Consider the following 13019-nt stretch of genomic DNA (forward strand, 5'->3'; position numbering starts at 1 on the left):
ATGCTCTTTGTGTTGAAATGTTCTCTGAACTATCGCGGGGTCCCGTACAAAGCCCTTTTTTGCAATTCGCCTCTTGAAACTTTATAAACAGTAAAAGCGTACGTTTTTATAGAATGAATTTATTTCGGTACACTTTTTCCAAAAAAGGGCTTTGTACGGGACCCCGCGGTAGTTCAGAGAACATTTCAACACAAAGAGCATCAAAAAATATTGCTTCTTCGCTAAATGCGGCTTACCCGCGTGATCGGGAAATGGAGCTGTGCAAGAATAGCAGGAGACGCGACGACAGCGCCGCGGCGGAAAGTCGGAAAGCGCGATAGCGAAGCAGCCATGTTGGAATACGTATTGTTCAGCTTTACAACTATCACGCGGGTAAGCCGCATTTAGCGAAGAAGCAATATTATTTGATGCTCTTTGTGTTGAAATGTTCTCTGAACTATCGCGGGGTCCCGTACAAAGCCCTTTTTTGCAATTCGCCTCTTGAAACTTTATAAACAGTAAAAGCGTACGTTTTTATAGAATAAATTTATTTCGGTACACTTTTTCCAAAAATGGGCTTTGTACGGGACCCCGCGGTAGTTCAGAGAACATTTCAACACAAAGAGCATCAAAAAATATTGCTTCTTCGCTAAATGCGGCTTACCCGCGTGATCGGGAAATCGAGCTGTGCAAGAATAGCAGGAGACGCGACGACAGCGCCGCGGCGGAAAGTCGGAAAGCGCGATAGCGAAGCAGCTATGTTGGAATACGAATTGTTCAGCTTTATAACTATCACGCGGGTAAGCCGCATTTAGCGAAGAAGCAATATTATTTGATGCTCTTTGTGTTGAAATGTTCTCTGAACTATCGCGGGGTCCCGTACAAAGCCCTTTTTTGCAATTCGCCTCTTGAAACTTTATAAACAGTAAAAGCGTACGTTTTTATAGAATGAATTTATTTCGGTACACTTTTTCCAAAAAAGGGCTTTGTACGGGTCCCCGCGGTAGTTCAGAGAACATTTCAACACAAAGAGCATCAAAAAATATTGCTTCTTCGCTAAATGCGGCTTACCCGCGTGATCGGGAAATGGAGCTGTGCAAGAATAGCAGGAGACGCGACGACAGCGCCGCGGCGGAAAGTCGGAAAGCGCGATAGCGAAGCAGCCATGTTGGAATACGTATTGTTCAGCTTAACAACTATCACGCGGGTAAGCCGCATTTAGCGAAGAAGCAATATTATTTGATGCTCTTTGTGTTGAAATGTTCTCTGAACTATCGCGGGGTCCCGTACAAAGCCCTTTTTTGCAATTCGCCTCTTGAAACTTTATAAACAGTAAAAGCGTACGTTTTTATAGAATAAATTTATTTCGGTACACTTTTTACAAAAAAGGGCTTTGTACGGGACCCCGCGGTAGTTCAGAGAACATTTCAACACAAAGAGCATCAAAAAATATTGCTTCTTCGCTAAATGCGGCTTACCCGCGTGATCGGGAAATGGAGCTGTGCAAGAATAGCAGGAGTCGCGACGACAGCGCCGCGGCGGAAAGTCGGAAAGCGCGATGGCGAAGCAGCCATGTTGGAATACGAATTGTTCAGCTTTACAACTATCACGCGGGTAAGCCGCATTTAGCGAAGAAGCAATATTATTTGATGCTCTTTGTGTTGAAATGTTCTCTGAACTATCGCGGGGTCCCGTACAAAGCCCTTTTTTGCAATTCGCCTCTTGAAACTTTATAAACAGTAAAAGCGTACGTTTTTATAGAATAAATTTATTTCGGTACACTTTTTCCAAAAAAGGGCTTTGTACGGGACCCCGCGGTAGTTCAGAGAACATTTCAACACAAAGAGCATCAAAAAATATTGCTTCTTCGCTAAATGCGGCTTACCCGCGTGATCGGGAAATGGAGCTGTGCAAGAATAGCAGGAGACGCGACGACAGCGCCGCGGCGGAAAGTCGGAAAGCGCGATAGCGAAGCAGCCATGTTGGAATACGTATTGTTCAGCTTAACAACTATCACGCGGGTAAGCCGCATTTAGCGAAGAAGCAATATTATTTGATGCTCTTTGTGTTGAAATGTTCTCTGAACTATCGCAGGGTCCCGTACAAAGCCCTTTTTTGTAAAAAGTGTACCGAAATAAATTTATTCTATAAAAACGTACGCTTTTACTGTTTATAAAGTTTCAAGAGGCGAATTGCAAAAAAGGGCTTTGTACGGGACCCCGCGATAGTTCAGAGAACATTTCAACACAAAGAGCATCAAATAATATTGCTTCTTCGCTAAATGCGGCTTACCCGCGTGATAGTTGTAAAGCTGAACAATTCGTATTCCAACATGGCTGCTTCGCCATCGCGCTTTCCGACTTTCCGCCGCGGCGCTGTCGTCGCGTCTCCTGCTATTCTTGCACAGCTCGATTTCCCGATCACGCGGGTAAGCCAAATTTAGCGAAGAAGCAATATTTTTTGATGCTCTTTGTGTTGAAATGTTCTCTGAACTACCGCGGGGTCCCGTACAAAGCCCTTTTTTGGAAAAAGTGTACCGAAATAAATTTATTCTATAAAAACGTACGCTTTTACTGTTTATAAAGTTTCAAGAGGCGAATTGCAAAAAAGGGCTTTGTACGGGACCCCGCGATAGTTCAGAGAACATTTCAACACAAAGAGCATCAAATAATATTGCTTCTTCGCTAAATGCGGCTTACCCGCGTGATAGTTATAAAGCTGAACAATACGTATTCCAACATGGCTGCTTCGCTATCGCGCTTTCCGACTTTCCGCCGCGGCGCTGTCGTCGCGACTCCTGCTATTCTTGCACAGCTCCATTTCCCGATCACGCGGGTAAGCCGCATTTAGCGAAGAAGCAATATTTTTTTATGCTCTTTGTGCTGAAATGTTCTCTGAACTACCGCGGGGTCCCGTACAAAGCCCTTTTTTGTAAAAAGTGTACCGAAATAAATTTATTCTATAAAAACGTACGCTTTTACTGTTTATAAAGTTTCAAGAGGCGAATTGCAAAAAAGGGCTTTGTACGGGACCCCGCGATAGTTCAGAGAACATTTCAACACAAAGAGCATCAAATAATATTGCTTCTTCGCTAAATGCGGCTTACCCGCGTGATAGTTGTAAAGCTGAACAATTCGTATTCCAACATGGCTGCTTCGCCATCGCGCTTTCCGACTTTCCGCCGCGGCGCTGTCGTCGCGTCTCCTGCTATTCTTGCACAGCTCGATTTCCCGATCACGCGGGTAAGCCAAATTTAGCGAAGAAGCAATATTTTTTTATGCTCTTTGTGTTGAAATGTACTCTGAACTACCGCGGGGTCCCGTACAAAGCCCTTTTTTGGGAAAAGTGTAGGGAAATAAATGTATTCTACAAAAACGTACGCTTTTACTGTTTATAAAGTTTCAAGAGGCGAATTGCAAAAAAGGGCTTTGTACGGGACCCCGCGATAGTTCAGAGAACATTTCAACACAAAGAGCATCAAATAATATTGCTTCTTCGCTAAATGCGGCTTACCCGCGTGATAGTTGTAAAGCTGAACAATACGTATTCCAACATGGCTGCTTCGCTATCGCGCTTTCCGACTTTCCGCCGCGGCGCTGTCGTCGCGTCTCCTGCTATTCTTGCACTGCTCCATTTCCCGATCACGCGGGTAAGCCGCATTTAGCGAAGAAGCAATATTTTTTGATGCTCTTTGTGTTGAAATGTTCTCTGAACTACCGCGGGGTCCCGTACAAAGCCCTTTTTTGGAAAAAGTGTACCGAAATAAATTTATTCTATAAAAACGTACGCTTTTACTGTTTATAAAGTTTCAAGAGGCGAATTGCAAAAAAGGGCTTTGTACGGGACCCCGCGATAGTTCAGAGAACATTTCAACACAAAGAGCATCAAATAATATTGCTTCTTCGCTAAATGCGGCTTACCCGCGTGATAGTTGTAAAGCTGAACAATTCGTATTCCAACATGGCTGCTTCGCCATCGCGCTTTCCGACTTTCCGCCGCGGCGCTGTCGTCGCGTCTCCTGCTATTCTTGCACAGCTCGATTTCCCGATCACGCGGGTAAGCCACATTTAGCGAAGAAGCAATATTTTTTGATGCTCTTTGTGTTGAAATGTACTCTGAACTATCGCGGGGTCCCGTACAAAGCCCTTTTTTGGGAAAAGTGTAGGGAAATAAATGTATTCTACAAAAACGTACGCTTTTACTGTTTATAAAGTTTCAAGAGGCGAATTGCAAAAAAGGGCTTTGTACGGGACCCCGCGATAGTTCAGAGAACATTTCAACACAAAGAGCATCAAATAATATTGCTTCTTCGCTAAATGCGGCTTACCCGCGTGATAGTTGTAAAGCTGAACAATACGTATTCCAACATGGCTGCTTCGCTATCGCGCTTTCCGACTTTCCGCCGCGGCGCTGTCGTCGCGACTCCTGCTATTCTTGCACAGCTCCATTTCCCGATCACGCGGGTAAGCCGCATTTAGCGAAGAAGCAATATTTTTTTATGCTCTTTGTGCTGAAATGTTCTCTGAACTACCGCGGGGTCCCGTACAAAGCCCTTTTTTGTAAAAAGTGTACCGAAATAAATTTATTCTATAAAAACGTACGCTTTTACTGTTTATAAAGTTTCAAGAGGCGAATTGCAAAAAAGGGATTTGTACGGGACCCCGCGATAGTTCAGAGAACATTTCAACACAAAGAGCATCAAATAATATTGCTTCTTCGCTAAATGCGGCTTACCCGCGTGATAGTTGTAAAGCTGAACAATTCGTATTCCAACATGGCTGCTTCGCCATCGCGCTTTCCGACTTTCCGCCGCGGCGCTGTCGTCGCGTCTCCTGCTATTCTTGCACAGCTCGATTTCCCGATCACGCGGGTAAGCCAAATTTAGCGAAGAAGCAATATTTTTTTATGCTCTTTGTGTTGAAATGTACTCTGAACTACCGCGGGGTCCCGTACAAAGCCCTTTTTTGGGAAAAGTGTAGGGAAATAAATGTATTCTACAAAAACGTACGCTTTTACTGTTTATAAAGTTTCAAGAGGCGAATTGCAAAAAAGGGCTTTGTACGGGACCCCGCGATAGTTCAGAGAACATTTCAACACAAAGAGCATCAAATAATATTGCTTCTTCGCTAAATGCGGCTTACCCGCGTGATAGTTGTAAAGCTGAACAATACGTATTCCAACATGGCTGCTTCGCTATCGCGCTTTCCGACTTTCCGCCGCGGCGCTGTCGTCGCGTCTCCTGCTATTCTTGCACAGCTCCATTTCCCGATCACGCGGGTAAGCCGCATTTAGCGAAGAAGCAATATTTTTTGATGCTCTTTGTGTTGAAATGTTCTCTGAACTACCGCGGGGTCCCGTACAAAGCCCTTTTTTGGAAAAAGTGTACCGAAATAAATTTATTCTATAAAAACGTACGCTTTTACTGTTTATAAAGTTTCAAGAGGCGAATTGCAAAAAAGGGCTTTGTACGGGACCCCGCGATAGTTCAGAGAACATTTCAACACAAAGAGCATCAAATAATATTGCTTCTTCGCTAAATGCGGCTTACCCGCGTGATAGTTGTAAAGCTGAACAATACGTATTCCAACATGGCTGCTTCGCTATCGCGCTTTCCGACTTTCCGCCGCGGCGCTGTCGTCGCGTCTCCTGCTATTCTTGCACAGCTCCATTTCCCGATCACGCGGGTAAGCCGCATTTAGCGAAGAAGCAATATTTTTTGATGCTCTTTGTGTTGAAATGTTCTCTGAACTACCGCGGGGGGGTCCCGTACAAAGCCCTTTTTTGGAAAAAGTGTACCGAAATAAATTTATTCTATAAAAACGTACGCTTTTACTGTTTATAAAGTTTCAAGAGGCGAATTGCAAAAAAGGGCTTTGTACGGGACCCCGCGATAGTTCAGAGAACATTTCAACACAAAGAGCATCAAATAATATTGCTTCTTCGCTAAATGCGGCTTACCCGCGTGATAGTTATAAAGCTGAACAATTCGTATCCAACATAGCTGCTTCGCTATCGCGCTTTCCGACTTTCCGCCGCGGCGCTGTCGTCGCGTCTCCTGCTATTCTTGCACAGCTCGATTTCCCGATCACGCGGGTAAGCCGCATTTAGCGAAGAAGCAATATTTTTTGATGCTCTTTGTGTTGAAATGTTCTCTGAACTACCGCGGGGTCCCGTACAAAGCCCTTTTTTGGAAAAAGTGTACCGAAATAAATTTATTCTATAAAAACGTACGCTTTTACTGTTTATAAAGTTTCAAGAGGCGAATTGCAAAAAAGGGCTTTGTACGGGACCCCGCGATAGTTCAGAGAACATTTCAACACAAAGAGCATCAAATAATATTGCTTCTTCGCTAAATGCGGCTTACCCGCGTGATAGTTGTAAAGCTGAACAATACGTATTCCAACATGGCTGCTTCGCTATCGCGCTTTCCGACTTTCCGCCGCGGCGCTGTCGTCGCGTCTCCTGCTATTCTTGCACAGCTCCATTTCCCGATCACGCGGGTAAGCCGCATTTAGCGAAGAAGCAATATTTTTTGATGCTCTTTGTGTTGAAATGTTCTCTGAACTACCGCGGGGTCCCGTACAAAGCCCTTTTTGGAAAAAGTGTACCGAAATAAATTCATTCTATAAAAACGTACGCTTTTACTGTTTATAAAGTTTCAAGAGGCGAATTGCAAAAAAGGGCTTTGTACGGACCCCGCGATAGTTCAGAGAACATTTCAACACAAAGAGCATCAAATAATATTGCTTCTTCGCTAAATGCGGCTTACCCGCGTGATAGTTATAAAGCTGAACAATTCGTATTCCAACATAGCTGCTTCGCTATCGCGCTTTCCGACTTTCCGCCGCGGCGCTGTCGTCGCGTCTCCTGCTATTCTTGCACAGCTCGATTTCCCGATCACGCGGGTAAGCCGCATTTAGCGAAGAAGCAATATTTTTTGATGCTCTTTGTGTTGAAATGTTCTCTGAACTACCGCGGGGTCCCGTACAAAGCCCATTTTTGGAAAAAGTGTACCGAAATAAATTTATTCTATAAAAACGTACGGTTTTACTGTTTATAAAGTTTCAAGAGGCGAATTGCAAAAAAGGGCTTTGTACGGGACCCCGCGATAGTTCAGAGAACATTTCAACACAAAGAGCATCAAATAATATTGCTTCTTCGCTAAATGCGGCTTACCCGCGTGATAGTTGTAAAGCTGAACAATACGTATTCCAACATGGCTGCTTCGCTATCGCGCTTTCCGACTTTCCGCCGCGGCGCTGTCGTCGCGTCTCCTGCTATTCTTGCACAGCTCGATTTCCCGATCACGCGGGTAAGCCGCATTTAGCGAAGAAGCAATATTTTTTGATGCTCTTTGTGTTGAAATGTTCTCTGAACTACCGCGGGGTCCCGTACAAAGCCCTTTTTTGGAAAAAGTGTACCGAAATAAATTTATTCTATAAAAACGTACGCTTTTACTGTTTATAAAGTTTCAAGAGGCGAATTGCAAAAAAGGGCTTTGTACGGGACCCTGCGATAGTTCAGAGAACATTTCAACACAAAGAGCATCAAATAATATTGCTTCTTCGCTAAATGCGGCTTACCCGCGTGATAGTTGTTAAGCTGAACAATACGTATTCCAACATGGCTGCTTCGCTATCGCGCTTTCCGACTTTCCGCCGCGGCGCTGTCGTCGCGTCTCCTGCTATTCTTGCACAGCTCCATTTCCCGATCACGCGGGTAAGCCGCATTTAGCGAAGAAGCAATATTTTTTGATGCTCTTTGTGTTGAAATGTTCTCTGAACTACCGCGGGGTCCCGTACAAAGCCCTTTTTTGGAAAAAGTGTACCGAAATAAATTTATTCTATAAAAACGTACGCTTTTACTGTTTATAAAGTTTCAAGAGGCGAATTGCAAAAAAGGGCTTTGTACGGGACCCCGCGATAGTTCAGAGAACATTTCAACACAAAGAGCATCAAATAATATTGCTTCTTCGCTAAATGCGGCTTACCCGCGTGATAGTTGTAAAGCTGAACAATTCGTATTCCAACATGGCTGCTTCGCCATCGCGCTTTCCGACTTTCCGCCGCGGCGCTGTCGTCGCGACTCCTGCTATTCTTGCACAGCTCCATTTCCCGATCACGCGGGTAAGCCGCATTTAGCGAAGAAGCAATATTTTTTGATGCTCTTTGTGTTGAAATGTTCTCTGAACTACCGCGGGGTCCCGTACAAAGCCCTTTTTTGTAAAAAGTGTACCGAAATAAATTTATTCTATAAAAACGTACGCTTTTACTGTTTATAAAGTTTCAAGAGGCGAATTGCAAAAAAGGGCTTTGTACGGGACCCCGCGATAGTTCAGAGAACATTTCAACACAAAGAGCATCAAATAATATTGCTTCTTCGCTAAATGCGGCTTACCCGCGTGATAGTTGTTAAGCTGAACAATACGTATTCCAACATGGCTGCTTCGCTATCGCGCTTTCCGACTTTCCGCCGCGGCGCTGTCGTCGCGTCTCCTGCTATTCTTGCACAGCTCCATTTCCCGATCACGCGGGTAAGCCGCATTTAGCGAAGAAGCAATATTTTTTGATGCTCTTTGTGTTGAAATGTTCTCTGAACTACCGCGGGGACCCGTACAAAGCCCTTTTTTGGAAAAAGTGTACCGAAATAAATTCATTCTATAAAAACGTACGCTTTTACTGTTTATAAAGTTTCAAGAGGCGAATTGCAAAAAAGGGCTTTGTACGGGACCCCGCGATAGTTCAGAGAACATTTCAACACAAAGAGCATCAAATAATATTGCTTCTTCGCTAAATGCGGCTTACCCGCGTGATAGTTATAAAGCTGAACAATTCGTATTCCAACATAGCTGCTTCGCTATCGCGCTTTCCGACTTTCCGCCGCGGCGCTGTCGTCGCGTCTCCTGCTATTCTTGCACAGCTCGATTTCCCGATCACGCGGGTAAGCCGCATTTAGCGAAGAAGCAATATTTTTTGATGCTCTTTGTGTTGAAATGTTCTCTGAACTACCGCGGGGTCCCGTACAAAGCCCATTTTTGGAAAAAGTGTACCGAAATAAATTTATTCTATAAAAACGTACGCTTTTACTGTTTATAAAGTTTCAAGAGGCGAATTGCAAAAAAGGGCTTTGTACGGGACCCCGCGATAGTTCAGAGAACATTTCAACACAAAGAGCATCAAATAATATTGCTTCTTCGCTAAATGCGGCTTACCCGCGTGATAGTTGTAAAGCTGAACAATACGTATTCCAACATGGCTGCTTCGCTATCGCGCTTTCCGACTTTCCGCCGCGGCGCTGTCGTCGCGTCTCCTGCTATTCTTGCACAGCTCCATTTCCCGATCACGCGGGTAAGCCGCATTTAGCGAAGAAGCAATATTTTTTGATGCTCTTTGTGTTGAAATGTTCTCTGAACTACCGCGGGGTCCCGTACAAAGCCCTTTTTTGGAAAAAGTGTACCGAAATAAATTCATTCTATAAAAACGTACGCTTTTACTGTTTATAAAGTTTCAAGAGGCGAATTGCAAAAAAGGGCTTTGTACGGGACCCCGCGATAGTTCAGAGAACATTTCAACACAAAGAGCATCAAATAATATTGCTTCTTCGCTAAATGCGGCTTACCCGCGTGATAGTTATAAAGCTGAACAATTCGTATTCCAACATAGCTGCTTCGCTATCGCGCTTTCCGACTTTCCGCCGCGGCGCTGTCGTCGCGTCTCCTGCTATTCTTGCACAGCTCGATTTCCCGATCACGCGGGTAAGCCGCATTTAGCGAAGAAGCAATATTTTTTGATGCTCTTTGTGTTGAAATGTTCTCTGAACTACCGCGGGGTCCCGTACAAAGCCCATTTTTGGAAAAAGTGTACCGAAATAAATTTATTCTATAAAAACGTACGGTTTTACTGTTTATAAAGTTTCAAGAGGCGAATTGCAAAAAAGGGCTTTGTACGGGACCCCGCGATAGTTCAGAGAACATTTCAACACAAAGAGCATCAAATAATATTGCTTCTTCGCTAAATGCGGCTTACCCGCGTGATAGTTGTAAAGCTGAACAATACGTATTCCAACATGGCTGCTTCGCTATCGCGCTTTCCGACTTTCCGCCGCGGCGCTGTCGTCGCGTCTCCTGCTATTCTTGCACTGCTCCATTTCCCGATCACGCTGGTAAGCCGCATTTAGCGAAGAAGCAATATTTTTTTATGCTCTTTGTGTTGAAATGTTCTCTGAACTACCGCGGGGTCCCGTACAAAGCCCTTTTTTGGGAAAAGTGTAGGGAAATAAATGTATTCTACAAAAACGTACGCTTTTACTGTTTATAAAGTTTCAAGAGGCGAATTGCAAAAAAGGGCTTTGTACGGGACCCCGCGATAGTTCAGAGAACATTTCAACACAAAGAGCATCAAATAATATTGCTTCTTCGCTAAATGCGGCTTACCCGCGTGATAGTTGTAAAGCTGAACAATTCGTATTCCAACATGGCTGCTTCGCCATCGCGCTTTCCGACTTTCCGCCGCGGCGCTGTCGTCGCGTCTCCTGCTATTCTTGCACAGCTCGATTTCCCGATCACGCGGGTAAGCCACATTTAGCGAAGAAGCAATATTTTTTGATGCTCTTTGTGTTGAAATGTACTCTGAACTATCGCGGGGTCCCGTACAAAGCCCTTTTTTGGGAAAAGTGTAGGGAAATAAATGTATTCTACAAAAACGTACGCTTTTACTGTTTATAAAGTTTCAAGAGGCGAATTGCAAAAAAGGGCTTTGTACGGGACCCCGCGATAGTTCAGAGAACATTTCAACACAAAGAGCATCAAATAATATTGCTTCTTCGCTAAATGCGGCTTACCCGCGTGATAGTTGTAAAGCTGAACAATACGTATTCCAACATGGCTGCTTCGCTATCGCGCTTTCCGACTTTCCGCCGCGGCGCTGCCGTCGCGACTCCTGCTATTCTTGCACAGCTCCATTTCCCGATCACGCGGGTAAGCCGCATTTAGCGAAGAAGCAATATTTTTTTATGCTCTTTGTGCTGAAATGTTCTCTGAACTACCGCGGGGTCCCGTACAAAGCCCTTTTTTGTAAAAAGTGTACCGAAATAAATTTATTCTATAAAAACGTACGCTTTTACTGTTTATAAAGTTTCAAGAGGCGAATTGCAAAAAAGGGCTTTGTACGGGACCCCGCGATAGTTCAGAGAACATTTCAACACAAAGAGCATCAAATAATATTGCTTCTTCGCTAAATGCGGCTTACCCGCGTGATAGTTGTAAAGCTGAACAATTCGTATTCCAACATGGCTGCTTCGCCATCGCGCTTTCCGACTTTCCGCCGCGGCGCTGTCGTCGCGTCTCCTGCTATTCTTGCACAGCTCGATTTCCCGATCACGCGGGTAAGCCGCATTTAGCGAAGAAGCAATATTTTTTGATGCTCTTTGTGTTGAAATGTTCTCTGAACTACCGCGGGGTCCCGTACAAAGCCCTTTTTTGGAAAAAGTGTACCGAAATAAATTCATTCTATAAAAACGTACGCTTTTACTGTTTATAAAGTTTCAAGAGGCGAATTGCAAAAAAGGGCTTTGTACGGGACCCCGCGATAGTTCAGAGAACATTTCAACACAAAGAGCATCAAATAATATTGCTTCTTCGCTAAATGCGGCTTACCCGCGTGATAGTTATAAAGCTGAACAATTCGTATTCCAACATAGCTGCTTCGCTATCGCGCTTTCCGACTTTCCGCCGCGGCGCTGTCGTCGCGTCTCCTGCTATTCTTGCACAGCTCGATTTCCCGATCACGCGGGTAAGCCGCATTTAGCGAAGAAGCAATATTTTTTGATGCTCTTTGTGTTGAAATGTTCTCTGAACTACCGCGGGGTCCCGTACAAAGCCCTTTTTTGGAAAAAGTGTACCGAAATAAATTCATTCTATAAAAACGTACGCTTTTACTGTTTATAAAGTTTCAAGAGGCGAATTGCAAAAAAGGGCTTTGTACGGGACCCCGCGATAGTTCAGAGTACATTTCAACACAAAGAGCATCAAAAAATATTGCTTCTTCGCTAAATGTGGCTTACCCGCGTGATCGGGAAATCGAGCTGTGCAAGAATAGCAGGAGACGCGACGACAGCGCCGCGGCGGAAAGTCGGAAAGCGCGATGGCGAAGCAGCCATGTTGGAATACGAATTGTTCAGCTTTACAACTATCACGCGGGTAAGCCGCATTTAGCGAAGAAGCAATATTATTTGATGCTCTTTGTGTTGAAATGTTCTCTGAACTATCGCGGGGTCCCGTACAAAGCCCTTTTTTGCAATTCGCCTCTTGAAACTTTATAAACAGTAAAAGCGTACGTTTTTGTAGAATACATTTATTTCCCTACACTTTTCCCAAAAAAGGGCTTTGTACGGGACCCCGCGGTAGTTCAGAGAACATTTCAACACAAAGAGCATAAAAAAATATTGCTTCTTCGCTAAATGCGGCTTACCAGCGTGATCGGGAAATGGAGCAGTGCAAGAATAGCAGGAGACGCGACGACAGCGCCGCGGCGGAAAGTCGGAAAGCGCGATAGCGAAGCAGCCATGTTGGAATACGTATTGTTCAGCTTTACAACTATCACGCGGGTAAGCCGCATTTAGCGAAGAAGCAATATTATTTGATGCTCTTTGTGTTGAAATGTTCTCTGAACTATCGCGGGGTCCCGTACAAAGCCCTTTTTTGCAATTCGCCTCTTGAAACTTTATAAACAGTAAAACCGTACGTTTTTATAGAATAAATTTATTTCGGTACACTTTTTCCAAAAATGGGCTTTGTACGGGACCCCGCGGTAGTTCAGAGAACATTTCAACACAAAGAGCATCAAAAAATATTGCTTCTTCGCTAAATGCGGCTTACCCGCGTGATCGGGAAATCGAGCTGTGCAAGAATAGCAGGAGACGCGACGACAGCGCCGCGGCGGAAAGTCGGAAAGCGCGATAGCGAAGCAGCTATGTTGGAATACGAATTGTTCAGCTTTATAACTATCACGCGGGTAAGCCGCATTTAGCGAAGAAGCAATATT

Source organism: Lasioglossum baleicum, chromosome 4 (assembly GCF_051020765.1).
Source record: "Lasioglossum baleicum chromosome 4, iyLasBale1, whole genome shotgun sequence".
NCBI lineage: Eukaryota > Metazoa > Arthropoda > Insecta > Hymenoptera > Halictidae > Lasioglossum > Lasioglossum baleicum.